Raw genomic sequence first — 14534 nt, forward strand, 5'->3', positions numbered from 1 at the left:
CAGCTGCTTATGTGACATGTCTAAGCATGTATACGCAGGGTTAATGGGAAAGGGAGGCCATCGAGACCTCTGGGTAAATGCATGCCCCTGCAAAGGTGACTTGGGTGGAAATCATTGTATGGGATGCTCCTGAAACCAACTATTTCAAATGATTAATTGGGAGATTTTTTTTTTTTTAATGGGAGCACAAAATACCTGGGGTTATCTATTATCTCAAACAAAAGGGGTACAAGAAAGGGAACCAAACCCGTTGTTTCAGCATCAGAGCGTCAGGTCGCTAATCCCACTTTAGTATTTCGCCTGGAGCAGCAGGAGTTACAGATGTTTGCTTGCATCATCACAGTATAGTCTCTGATGATGGTGGTTTGTGCTGTTGTAATCCCACAGAAATTATGCTTTGGCTCCAATACTTTGGCCTGTCTGGGCATGACTGATCGTTATCTGCTCTTCAAGATTAGCTGAAAGTGCCTAGCTAAATGCTCTGAACTTTGCGGTAGAAGAGGATGAATTTGGGGGCTGGGTCTCTGAAAACGTTGCATAAAAAAAGGTGGTTGTGTTTGTTCCCCTGTGCTCCCCGGCATAAATGAAAGAAGAGGAGAGCAGTGCAGAGCTGGGCCTGTCTGCGTGGGATATATTCAGTTACTTAACTCATGGCACAGGCCGCCGCAACCCTAGTAGGCAGCATGTCAGCAAAGGCCAGCGAGTGTTGTAAATACCATCGGGAGCAGAGTTTTTTGTTCCCTTCTCCCCACTTTTTACGGTGGATGCTGAATGAGCCGCACATGCTTGTTCGCGAGGGGGGTTACTCAGCTGATCTGCCTCGTGCTCCCAGACCTCCCTGGTCTTGCGTCCTGGAGAATCTCAAAGATAATTTTAGTAAAAGGCTGTTCTGAGTGCCATTTGGCTCGTCTGTTTACAAAGTCACAAAGTCTCTTCTCATTATTTTTCAGGGATCAGAGGGGACAAAAGTTTAAATATTAGCTCAGCTATTTAAACCCTGTGGCAATGCCAGTCTGCTTGGCACATAGTGTTGAATCTAGTGATAAGATATTCGGTCGACTGATGACCCTCGCAGCGTTGTAAGAAATATGCTGATAAATTCTCTGTGAGGGACAGGAGGGACGAAGCGGCTCTTACGTTTTATGACAATTGCTAATCAAAAAATCTGCCAAAAACCTGGGCTTAGAGATCTATGCTGTTGCCCTCCAGTAAACCCTGATTTCCCGGAAACTTCTAGAGTATTCCTAGATAAGTAGTATTGCAGATGAATAATGAAATAAAAAAAGAGTTCTCCGCTACAGGCTCCGTGCCTGAAAAGATTTTCTGATCTATAATTACATTTTTGTCCACTAGATGGCTTTTCTCCCCCCTGCCTGCAACCTGATAGAGCAATCTGAATCAAGCAAATGTAACCTATCTAAAATGACATTACCTGCAGCTTAATTCAGATACTGGTAACGCTTCGGTCAAAAATTTCTGGTTACATACAGCATACAGGGCTTATGTATCCTGTGATGTAAGTTTTCCTGCGTGGAGCAAATCTCCCATACGTTGGAACAGAGAAAAATTCAAGTTAAGATGTTTTCGCAAACTGTTTGCCAGCAAACGATGTTTGCTTATGATATGAAATTATTAAAGACCACAGAACATATTCTGTGGTTATTAAGTCTTCAGCACTGACACTGAAAAATAATGTAAAATCTTCCAGACCTTGTTTTGGTTTGGCTGGGGGTTTTTAGGAATCGGAAACAGAGGAGTTCCTCCCCTTACCCACCCAGCCTGCAGTATAATATTAATTAATGATGTTTGGAAGCAAATTTAGGTTCTGCAGTTATTATAATTAAGTGGGATAGATGGGACAGAAGTCCGCATTATGCGGCTTAAGCAAAACCAAAAAAATTATGTTATTTACATCGAGGAAAGTCTCAGTTTTAGGCGTTGTGTGAGTCCCACTGACCACTGAGATACTAGCAGGGCTATGCCTTTCCTGTCGACTTAATCAGGTGAATAAGATAGTGGTCAAGAGAAGAGTACCCTGAATTAGTAAAACGTGTGGTATTCAGAGTATGACAAAAAATATAATAATGCATCCCAACAAACATTTTGTTATTATTTTATAATATTTACTCTCATCAAAAAAACATTTCATGGTAGAATTCAAAATAATCATGAGGCTGATGTTCACCATTTCACTAGAGAAAATATAAGGGAATTGGTACAATTTTAGATTAGTAAAATGTTCTCGAGAAACGTACTTATACCAACAAGGCTGATGTGGGTACACAGACTAGAGGAAGACGAGAGAACCCCTATCACAAGCTGCTATTGGTGTCTTCCTGAGAAGCTCGGTCCCTTGCTCCTACCAGCACTTGGGATTTGGGGCATTTCTGCAAGGAGGTTACTGTAGGAGACTGCCTGGAGATGCAGTTCCTCAGTTCATTTTATAACCAGTAAGTGTTTGTTCAGTGTGAAACTCCCATTTCTAGCTGTTGAACCAAAGCAGGTCTTTCTTTTCCTGTCAACTTCCTGATAGCCACGGGGGAAAAAAGAAATGTGTTCTCATTTCAGCATCCCTCACCCTCCTCCTTGCTTCTCTGGAAGAGGAAGCAAGCAAGCTATTTCTGTTACTCATCCTTTCCTTCTGCCTCCTTCCTTCAGGATCTTTAGCTCTTGTAAATCATTCCAGTGCGCATTCCTGCCCCCAATTCTAGCTTTTGCAAGCTTCAGCATGAAGTTAAGGGGATTGTTGGGTTTCCCTGCGTGACACGGGGCCCTGCTGGAGAATAGGTCGGGATCTTGGTAATCTCTGTCAGCGGGTGCTGGCTGGCAGCGCTGGGATGGAGGAGCAGCACAAGCACTGGAGCTCTTTATCTGCAGATTCAGGAAGCCAATGTCGCATCAGTTTGCACTCAGTTTGAGCTTGGAAAGGTGGTTTTTGCGGCTATAAGGCTTAATTTTTTAATTTTTCTTTTTCTTAACAAAAGCTTACATTCTGTGGGAATTCATGACTGAGACCAGTGTCCACACTTGCCAGGGAAATCTTACAACTGTAAAGCATCTGAGTGGATTTTTAAGCCCCGTTTGAATAATACCAGAAGGATTAGCATGTTATTTTGTTTGATGCCAACACAAGAAAACCTCATGTGCTTTAAACTGAAGGGTTACGTTTACCTGGGTGGTGCTAAGCTAAGGTGATGGGAATGATGGTGTAAAAAGCTCAGGTACACTCATGGCCCTGGGGCATGGAGTACTTTAGGCTGAGCCAGCTCTTGTGCTACCTGTCATGAATGAATGGGATGGAGGAGCAGGCTCTTTCAGTTCACCAGTGAGCTGACAGGATTTGACATTCTGAGTGTAGGAGGTGTGAAACACTAAACTAAGACTCCTAATCCAGTGGTGGTCAGCTAAGCGGTTTGGTCAGAAACGTCAAGGGTAGTACACGAGCACAGATCTTTGAGCCTCTTAGCTACCTTCTGCTTTCAGTTACATCAGTATAAATCCATTGACTTCCCTAGAGTTCCCACATCAGGCTTATTCCAGTGCTCCCGAGAACAGAGTTGAGGGGACAGGAGGGAGGGGAAAGAGGTGAACAGAACAAAAATGCAGTGTGCAATTTTACTATGCACGTGGTATATTCCCTTTCATGTGTTTCAACCATTTGGCCTAGTAGAGGATATTCTTTCTGGCCAACAAGAACTGTGAAGCCACAATGAACAAGTAGTAACACCAAAGACTTCTGCAGTAGTATCAGTGGATTATATATGTTGTTATGGAAAACCTTCTCTAGTATGCAGGTATGTGCATGCTACTGAACATGCAGTAGTAATGATCCCATTTTTTTAATCTCTACCCTACTCCTATCTAGCTATCTGCTGATCATAGGCAGCGGAGACCATGTGAAGTCCTCCAAGCCTAACTAGAGTATTGCAGAAGCTATAGCATCGAAAAAAAAATTGGATTTTTAAACAGGAGGAAAGCCTTAGCTCAGTTTAAAAATCATCTGGGAGCTGATATGTGGGGTTTCTGTCCCTGACGCAGTGGGTATCTGGCATGCTGTGAAGCCAGAGCTTTTACTAAGTGCAAAGGTAGTTGGGAAGAGCCAGGTCATGCTACTCTTCAAACTCACTGTAGCAGCAGATCCAAAAGGCGATAAATAATAGCTTAGCACTCAGCCCTTACCTGTGCTGATCTCAGGGAACTCGGGATAAGGAAGCAAAGGTTGACCTACGCCACCTTTAATCCATCTTCAATCTTGGCATTGGCCAAAGATCTCCTTTAACCAGTGCCGATTTATTAGAGTACTGCAGCGCTTGTTCCAAAAAATCCCGAACTCACTCACAGCAAGTGCTCAGCTGGAGGTAGGCAGGTCGTGTACAAACCAGCTATGTTCGCTCACGGTTATTCTGTGCCACCGTGCACCTCTGTAAAGGCCACGCTAAGGTCCTTTGCGCTTCTTCCCTGGGCCTTTAACCTCTGCCAGCACTGTGCATTCCCCTCTCCAGGTCAAAAAAAAATGTTTTTTACCACCAAGGAGATCTGTCAGAGAGACGTTACTAACCCAAACACCTCCGCTCCGTGAAGGAAATGTAGATTCAATTCCTTTTGTGCATCTGAAATGCTGCTGCCAAACCTGTACTATGAAGGGTCAGGGAAAACGTAGTAAGCTAACTAAAAATGTTCAGTGACACCAGAGCAAGAAGATGCGCACGTCCCAGAAAATAAATTTGGCTCTGGACTGAACATAAAAGGATTTGCCAAAGTCTTTGTCTGTCTTTTCAATTGAGATGCGGGTTTACAACGTTGAAAGTAGCCATCCAGGTTTGATCTCGGGTTGGCCTGGATGAGGAGTTGACTCCGCTGACCTGCTCAGGCACAGGAGCTCAGCCAGGCCTCAGGACTGATCTTTCTCTGAGTAACCCCAGAGACCCCCCAGCCTCGACAGCAGGATGTCAGGCACACAAGGTTTGCTGTGGCTGCCCTGCAGTATCAGATCAGCTTCATCAACACGGATCACCTTTCTGTGGTCTCTCTCCTTTTAACCCAGCAGAAAGATGACAGCGTTTCTTCTCTGGGTTTGATGGGATCCGGTTTTGCTTACACCCTAATGATCAACCACAAAAAAAATGAGTGACATATACCTGTTATGAATTAGCATATGCTGTTAGTTAAGCCTTTCAATGTGTGTTTAATTTTCAGGTGGATGCGTAATTACTCTGTGACCTGTTTAGCGTTTCAGACTCATTCCTTTCAAAGACTGGAGAAAAAAAAGAGGTTACATCCAAGCTGAAATGAAAAACACAAAAGATTTTTTTTTCTGTATCGTTTTAAAAAGGTTTCTGAACAAATTTGTTTTCAAAGTAGTTTGCTCTCAATCCTAAGATGACAACTGCCAGCAGCTGGCTGGGAAAAAGCAAAAGTTAGCCTGAAAAGTAATAAAACTCACATGACCTGAAACTGTACAATACTGAGCCCATTTGTAACCACAGCTAGATTTCTTTGTCATTCTGGAAAAAATAGTGAAGTGTCTGGGGGTTTTCTTTGTTACAATTTTTCTTAAAGGGATTTTCTTTTGGGAGGCAGGAGCAGCAGGGATTTTTTTTGGTTACTTTTCTTTCAAAGCTTAGTGATAACGGGCAAGCAGTAGGATTTTGGCAAGGAAGTATTACATCCCGTGTTAGAGAATAAATTGTTCCCTTGATTACATACTGAGTGATAACCCTTCCTGGATTTATGGATTTTTTTATATATTTGCATAGAAAGTCATTACAGCACCCTTTTAGCTGGTAAAAGTAGCACATTGTTGCGTGTTTCTGCCTGTCTTACAACTCCCTGGACAAGCTATTGATCAGGTAGGTCGCTCCCAAGGCAGCAGAAAGTCATTCCGTGTGCTCTTTCTTGCACAAGAGATAAGCCTTGTTGCTAGTCTACAACGTGCCGTCTCCCCCTCTCTCTTTGCATAGAGAGCGATAACTTCAGAAATCACTTGCTCCTTGCTGTATTAAGATTTCCAGCCTGAGACATCACAGGGAAAGAAAGAAAAGAAGGAAAAAGCACAGCTTCTTAAATGGAGGAAAGTCAGTCCTTTTCCTTGCCAGATTTGAAAAAAGTAATGCTTGCCCAGCTCTGCTGTTTCTGTGTTGATTTCAGTGCTAAAAATAATGCACACCCATTATATTAGAGTGGATTTCTTCAGAGAGCCTATTTTCATTCAGATTCATGTAACTATTGACCAGAAGTAAGGTTAAATTGAGCCTATTTAAAAAATAACCCATCTAAAAAACCCCTGCATAACGCAGTAGCACTCTTCAGGCAATCCTTCAGCTTTCTAGCATCAAGTCATCTCTGATGATGTGCAGGCTGTGTTTAAAGGCAACGCATTCCTAACAGCGCCTATGCCTGCGAAGTTTCGTGCTGTTGCTTTAAACTGGTAATTCTCTGATGGTCTTTATATCGTTACAGTGCAGAAACAAGTATGCTCACTCATTTCTGCATTTATTTTCCTGGATACCATCTTTCAAAAATATACCCTTGAATGCGGCCATTTCTGATTGCATGCCCTAAAACAGCTCAAGCAAGGGATATAGGAAAATGCAGGGAACTGTAAGTGCTTTAGGAATCCTCTCTGTCAAAAACACATCTATCTTCAACCCTGTGTTTTGTCCCTCAGAGCAGGGGCAGGTGAGGGAAGTACGTTAGGAAGCAATAATCCAAAGCTCGTAGTAAATTTAAATCCCATAATTCAGAATTAGCTGTGATTCCTGCTGCCAGGAACACAGAGCTAAGTAAAGGTTAGATTTCTTCTCCTACTGTATTTTCGCTCAGATTAATATATAAGCCGTGCCGGTAGTTGTGTCCAGGAGAACAGTCGGTCCTTTTACAGCTATAAATGGTAAGAGGCTGGGTCTGTCAGAGCTCGCCTGTCAGCTGTTTGAGCAAGGCGAGCACCTTGCTGCAGCTGGCCCCAGACCGTGCGTTTTCATAGCTCCCAGGCTCTCCGCTTGCACCAGCTCGCTCATTGGTTGCAGCTATCGCCCTCCGTGCAGCGACTGCTGCTGACAGTGTATCTCTCCTCAGCTGAGATTACTGCGTATGACCTACTTTGAAAATGGTGTGAACCAAGGTTCACAAATTGCCTTGGAAGGATGCCACGAGGTTGGTGTGCAAACATGCGCGGTCTGGGAGGCTTCTGGCGGAGCGGAACTGGCTGTCTCCCTGTCCTTCCAGATGCAGCGCGCATTCCTTCGCCAGCCCCGGCTTCACAATCCATCTTTGTGCGCTTGAGTGCGGCATATTGATTTCCCAGGCAGGCCTGCTAGGTTAGAGAGCCTCTGGCCAATAAGTCCTCCATGCCTTTTTGCTCTCAAAGCAGCTGAAGTAGTAATAAAGATGAATAAAGGGTTTCAGGCTGAGCTGTCAGCTGAAGCCTAGCAGTAGTAGTAGTAGTTGTAGTAAAAGCAGTAGTAGTGGTATCAGAATACAAGTCACAAAGGAGAGCTAAGCGGTGATATTTTATTTACGCAGTTCATCTGTTTACTATAATCTGCTCGTTTATAGTGTAATGTAAACTTGCAATTACCAAAGCTGCTTTCCATGCCAGATGAATGGTTTAACCTGTATGTCATTCCAAAATACTGATAGAGGAGAAAATTCAACAGAAGGGAATTGCAGCCTGAAAGCTGTGCGGGTTTGGGGGGGATTTTTCTTTTTTTTTTTTTTTCCTTCTTTCTCTTCCTTATATAAGCTCTGTGCTGCAGCAGAAAGTTTCCACAGACTCAGAAAGATCATATGCAGTTTCAAATCTACTTGAAAGATAAGGCTTTTTTTTTCCCCTCCCCAAGGCTAATATATTACATACCTACTCAGCACAGGGCTGCCTGTTATCTGATAAGATAATTAGCATCAGACACTAGGAGAAGCGTACGTACTTTTAAAAAGGAGCATTACTGAACGTTCACAGAGAGAGTTAAAGAGCGTGCTTATCAGAGCTTTTCCATGCAGAAGACTTGCGCTAGTATTTGACTTTGGGTCAAGAAGTCCTTTATTAAATTAGCAATGCAAATGTGTTTTACTTTATACATGTGGAATTTAAGTGTGTCGGACAGCCTCCCTCTAGAGCACTTTGGGGCTTTTTACAGATTTAGCGTGGGCCAAGAGTTCCAACTCGGGCTCTGAGTATTTCTTTTTGTTTGTTTTATCCTCTGTAAAGACATCTGTTCTACATGGCTCTCCACCTTGGCCGCAGTTCAATTTCCACTGACTTCCATGAACTCCATTATGAAACCCAAGTGCAAGCCTCTCTTTGCACCAGGACCAGCCCGTGACTCCTGAGCACAGACCTGCAGCTTACAGATGCCCTCAGCCACCTCTCCCGAAGCACGTGGCTATGGGGAGCAGCCACCACCTTGAGGAAAGTACACCTCATCCTCCAGCTTGTCCCTCCCCTGCTGATTGACAGTCACGAGCCCTTGAAGCCATGCTATAGTACTTTAAAAACAGGGAAAGCTGAGACAAACACCTTTATCAGCTCTAAAAGCAGGACAACACTGATGCTTACTCTGCCTGATGTGGCCTTTGCCGGTTGCTAAACAGCTAAAATGATCCACGGTGGTCAAAGGGGGAAGAGGGCAGGACCTGCAACAAGAACTTGACATCTGACATTTGCCAGTCCTGTTCGTGAAGCGGCTGGCCCATAGGCAGGAGCTCCTGTCTGAGCATGCCTGCTGGATCCTCTGCAGCAAACCCTTCTGGCCTGACGGGCGTCATAATAAATACCGTAACTGGGCTGACATTTTGGCCTGGCAAGGTCTTTCATAAGTCTCAGCTGGGAGTGATTGTTTTAATGAAAAATGTTAATAGACAAATAGTTTGCCCATGAGTTGTTACTTCTAGCATAGAAGGCACCGAGTTGTTTTTAGTGGTGGTTGTTTTCTTTTAATAGCATATGTGAAGCTTTCTGGGGGATGTGGTAGTGCTCCTCACCTAAAAGGTGGGGGCAGGACTCTGAAAAACGTGTGGTGTCCTTGTCACTTGCATCATTTTGTGTGACCGTGAGAGGTGTGATGGCAACCGGGGGAAACTGGAGCCAAAGAGGGGGGGGTGTTCAGTTCTGGCCCCCGTTACAGGGCTGCTGGTGAAGGAGAAGAGTTCCAGCCTATCCCAAAAGGGACCAGGGCATACATATGCAGACCCAGGTTATTGCAGATGGGAGCATCAACTGCACAGGAAATATTTCTCCTCAAGATGTTTTTCCAGTTGATTGCAAAGGAAGGAATGGTCACTGATGCAGGGAGGAGGCAAATCCTTCCCACCCCGATAAGTCCCATTAGTCTGACTGAAAGATACGATGCATCAGCTTGCAGGGCTTTGCCCTCTAGGCAATCAGCCAGTCTGTTGAACGAGCAGATCGCAAAATGGGAACGTGGTTGGAGCAGTACAAAGCAGGCCAACCCAACGTTTCTTTTGTCTTTTGTGTTGCCTATGGTTTTAGAAAACATTTTGGAGTAACAGAAACAGAGCAGGGAGACAGAGCTGTAACTACTGCCAGGCGTGCTCAGCCTTCAGCTCCTGCTCTTCTTTCTGTCCCCAGTCCCTCCCAGAAACGAGGGAAGACTTGAACAGAAGAGCTGAAAGACAGCCCATGACTACCAGTGGCAGAAACGTTGCCTGACACAGACGTGGATGCAAAGTACTGCAACATACCTTGCCACTGCCAGGTGCCTACTGCTCTGACCTTACAGAAGGAGCCTAATGTTGCTTTATAAACCTCAGCTGACACTACTCACCTTGTCATGTCTCTTGTATGAGGTATCTTATTTCACAGCCTCTGCCGAAACATCCCAGGCACTCAAGCTAAATCAGGGGAAGAAATGTAACACGGTCTTTCCAGGTTTGAGCAAATGGGTATGGAAACAGGGTATTTTGGGCAGAAGTGAATGGAGGTTATGATCTCCCCCTTTGATTTGAATCTTCCATCACACATGTGTGGTCTGGTAAGATTCATTCATGGATCTTTCAAAGAGTGAGATCCTACAAGCTACCACCCAAACCTTAACTGTCCTCTGCTAATCAGGTTGACAAAAATTAATCTCTAACATCAGCTGCGAGGCAGCCAGTAACTCGATCCCTGTCACTGAGGTTTCAGGGTAGCGCAGGGTACCGAGACTGTCCTTGTAACTTTGGCCAGTGAAAAACGGTAGTGCGCAATTATTTGTTGGATCACTCTTGATATTTGATACTGTTGATCATCGAATGCTGCTAACCTGTGTGGAGAAGCGGTGCCTATCAGTGGAAGCTCCATGAAATCATTCTGTCCCTTCTCCTAAGGTGGAGCCAGAGCAGTGACAAGCCGCAGTTGTTTTCCTGTCTCCAAACTCCTCATCTCTGGAGGCTGACAAGGCTTCTTCCATGCACGTGTGAAACCGTTGGAGAGCTCGGGAGATCACATGGTGAGCTAAAGCGCCTGCTTTTCTGGAGATGCTATCTAGGTTTTCGTATTCCTTATTGCAAGCATAATTACTGCCTCCCCTAATTATCTTAGTCACTGCAGAGCAAATGGACAGAGGTGAACCAGGCAAGTCTTAAGATCTCAGTTGTACTAAACAGCCACGTCGATGTTACTTAAATCATATGTAAACCATATTGACTGTGGTAGCTTAAGACCGTCTTATTTGCAAATACCAAATTAGCTCCTAAATAGATTTAAGCTTAAACCGAAACAGACATGGTTTAACACTGAAACATGAGAATGTCCACTCTGTCTTTTACGCCAGTTTAACTAAAATGGATTTTAAATTATATCTTTAGAGAAACTAATATAATTTTCCTAGCAGTTTAGACCTAGGTGATGACTGTAGAGGCAGAGGAGTACTGTGAAATTCTTCCTTCCATAACTATTCCAGGTGTTGAGGGCCTTTGATGTTTGTTGTACCTCTGTGAAGTTTTGGGCTTTAGTACTTGCCCACAGAATATGCACAGAAATAGGAAAGCTCAGTCTCCATTTCACAGGGACCAGTCTGTTGTCTTCAGTCTGGCAGGTGCAGTGCAGCCACGATGGTCCACATGAAATGATAACTGCATTTGAAATCACATGCTCAGAAAACTGGATCAAATGGGAGCAGTCTGTCAGTTTACCACACAGACGTTGCCATAGGCCTGTTGTTCATAAATGTCTCCCCATTTTCGTCTCTCTGCTATGCATGGAGGTTCTGCTTCATTGCATGGAGTCCTGGGTAGGTTTTCCAGTTTGATCCTGGAAGGCTTCCAAGGAAATGGCCTTCACCGTTTCTGGGATGGGGCCTTCCTTTACGATCACGATCGCACGCAAGTGCATTTCACAGAAGCAATGAAACTGTCAAGCGATAGAAGGAAGCTTCTGGACACAGGACTTTTCCTCAATCTAGATACAGCTTCTGGGAATGTATTTCTGCAATGAATAAGACGTCTGTAGACATCATCGCTTTCAGAAAGTGCCAAACTCCTTCTGTAAGTTACAGAAACACACAAGCGCATGTGTAACCCCTACAGGATTAATCAAGCTCTTTCTCCTATGGGGTGCTAAGGAAAGAAAAGTGGGAGAGATTATTGTTGCTATTTTTACATGCTTGGGAGCTGCTAAGCGATTACAATAATGGGAGTCATAAATTACTTCACCAATGCATTTGGAGATGAGACAGTGAACTGACTCCTTGGAGAAATAGAGGATAGGTATTCTGAATGGCAGATACCGCAGAGGAGAGGACTCAGGCACTGGGAAAGGGAGACTGTGTGGATGAAACTGGATTTCTATTCTGCTCCCCCACTTCAATTCATTTGTGGTGCAAGCAAAGCAGGCACCACATTTGCAATCTGCAAGTTTGGTGAAAGCATTCGCACCTGCTACCTGAAGGATGGTTCAGCAAAAGAAATTCAAAAGTTTATTCATTGGATTCTTTTTTTCTTTTGCTGTTCCCAAAAAAGCAGCTCATTCATATGCACTTGACAGCGAGAGGTAAATTTTCAGTGCAGTGCGAGGTGACTTAACCACATGATTCCCAGGAACTGTAGTGGGAATGCTGCTGCAAAATCCTCATGCCGAAGCATGTGAAAAAGTCTGTAGATGAATCCACTGCCCTGTGGCAGTGGGAATCCTGGTCAATGAATTTTGTGCTGAGTGCCGAAACAAATAAAATCCATACCACAAATCTCCTGTCTGCAGCACTGTGATTCTCTCTCTTTGAGATTCTGTGCAGACTTCTTCCTGGTGCATTGCATTAATATTAAATTAACAACACACTACTCACATGGAACTTACATTCTAAAAAAAGCTCACATTATGCTGTAAGCCTTTTATTACAAAATAATAGCAGTCGTGAGGTTAAAGTTTGTTCATACAGTTTTCTATAGAACATCTGTACATTTTTTATGGAGGATAAAAGCTACATTCCATGTGTAGCTTAGTCATATGAATATAGATAATGAGTAGTTTATTGAATTTCCTTTTTTATTTTACCATTCGCTTATATTCATGTAAAGCCTTTCCATGCAAAACATACCAGATTTTTGTAAGTGGCGCTTTCTTTTCAGAAACACTAATTTCTCTGTCGGTGTTCTGCAGAGGATGTGACCTGATAGGAAAAGGACCTATTCCTCTAGGATTCAGCTTGTAGCTAGAGGCATAAATCAGAGATTCTCTGAAGTGGATTGTAATCCACATCGGAGAGAATAAAGAGAAATCACTAGGCCCATATGGAGCAGGATCTTGAGAAGCTTTATGAGGACCACATTCACTGGAATAGTTACCCAGCATCCAAGCCACGGAAGCCCACACAGCCTTCAAAACCAAAATATTTCAGGGCTTTTGTGGCCTTCCATGATGCGGAAGCTGGACAGAATTTTTATTGAATCTGGCCCTAAATAAGCAAAAGAATTTTGTAATCAGTGCATGGTTTAACAGGAAGCCAGAAAAATTCCTTTAATATTGGAGCGATACGGTGGGAAAGCTTAGCCCTAGATACAGTCCTGGCTGCTGAGCTCAAAAGAAATTTGCCTGCAAGCAAAACTAGCTGGGAGTACAGAAAACTCCTAATTAACCTGAATGGGAAAAAGGTATGTATCAGAATCTCTGTTTTTTACTGTGTATATATAAGCCATACTGTACTTTTCAAATGCTGACCCTTCACCCGACAAAAATGTTTTCAATACCTTAAATAGACTCAGTCCTTGAATGCTGATCCCCCTCCTCTTCTTCCCATCTTGTAGAAGCAATTTCAATTATTGGTAGAGAACTCTGGATACAGTGCCAGAGCTCCTTAATGCCATTCCAGGTGTCAAACAGCAGGGACTATTAGAAAGCAATATGTAGCGATCCTCAGCCCTGATGGTATTTCAGCGTTAAGCCTAGATCCTGGAACAATTGCTTGCTGTATTGCCAGAAGTCTTAGACCTTAAAGCTTTGGTAGTATTGATATGAAACAGGCAAATAAGTGACCATTGCGTGAGGGTCTAGATTCAAAAGGGACTACATTATGTTATGCCATGAACTTGAAATGATCCCAGTGCTCTCCAGTGAGCCTTGTGCCATGGCAGTCAGCAGAGTTACCAGGAGGGGCAGGTATTCTAACTCCGATTGTTTTTTCTCACCTTGAAATTTTATTTTAATGTTGTAGATGCAGAGATTTGGGTAGTGTTAAAAAATGTCCAAAGGGGCATTAACCAACCTCTGAGTGCATTGTGGAGATGCAGATAAGTGGACAGGGCTCACTTCGGGTCTAGGTAAGTGGATCTGAGCTCGTTCCTTTAGCTTCAGAGTATACCTGCAAGTGATGATGATTTCACCCGGAGCAACATGTAAGCATTTCAATAAACAGGGTGTGCATTGTGTAGCAAAATCAAAGCTATGCAGTAATAACTACCCTGCAGCTAAATGGATGCTTTTTCCACAGCTGAATCCTTAGAGGGATGATGTAGTTTTTAGTCATTCATTGCCATGTGACTTATTAAAACAATTAACAGGCAAAAAAGTGGTTATTTTGAGCGGTTTGGCGAAGGCTATACAGAGTGAAGTTCAAGCAGAGTAAGTTTCTATCTCTGTTGCTAGCAAAGTGTGTGAAGTGGCCAGGGCTGTGGTTCTCTTCTTAGCTCCCCTTCTAACTCACTGTTTAACCTTGGAAAAGTCCCCCTTCCACTTTGGGTTTGTGATTCATTATGAACTTGAAACTCGGATCAGCTTCTCTAAAAGATTCATGGGCTCCCTGGGCAAACCTGGGTCCAGCTCTGGGCTTGAGCCTGATGGGTTTATAATTTGAGCCCTGTGTACATGAGGTTTGAGGTTTTGACATGTAACCAGATGAAACATAATAGTTTCAGCTGAGTTTTGCTTTGAATTTTTGGGTTCAGCTGCACTCCTTGCTTAAAGGGAAGGCCTGAATGTGGTGAACCTAACTGAAGAAACTGTCCACTGAGGGCTTCTAGGGGAAAACCAGATAGTTTCACTCAGTCTGACTTAAAATTAAAGCCCTAGGTGTATGGTTTACTGTGGCTTTTATATTAAGTGCAAT

At 43.6% G+C, this 14534-nt stretch overlaps 1 long non-coding RNA gene across 1 annotated transcript in view; it reads left to right on the plus strand.

The window, feature by feature from the left end:
- The window catches only part of LOC148057500 (uncharacterized), a 135118-nt gene extending 125247 nt beyond the window's left edge, over positions 1 to 9871 (plus strand). Inside the window, exons 4-5 of the long non-coding RNA XR_015706232.1 lie at positions 8207 to 8803; positions 9587 to 9871. This is a non-coding gene — a long non-coding RNA (uncharacterized LOC148057500). The remainder of the gene's footprint in view (positions 1 to 8206; positions 8804 to 9586) is intronic.
- Positions 9872 to 14534: the final 4663 nt, after the last annotated feature.

The sequence above is a fragment of the Nipponia nippon genome, unplaced genomic scaffold (genome assembly GCF_047370975.1).
Source record: "Nipponia nippon isolate SJK-2023a ecotype South Korea unplaced genomic scaffold, ASM4737097v1 scaffold_1, whole genome shotgun sequence".
NCBI classification, from domain to species: domain Eukaryota; kingdom Metazoa; phylum Chordata; class Aves; order Pelecaniformes; family Threskiornithidae; genus Nipponia; species Nipponia nippon.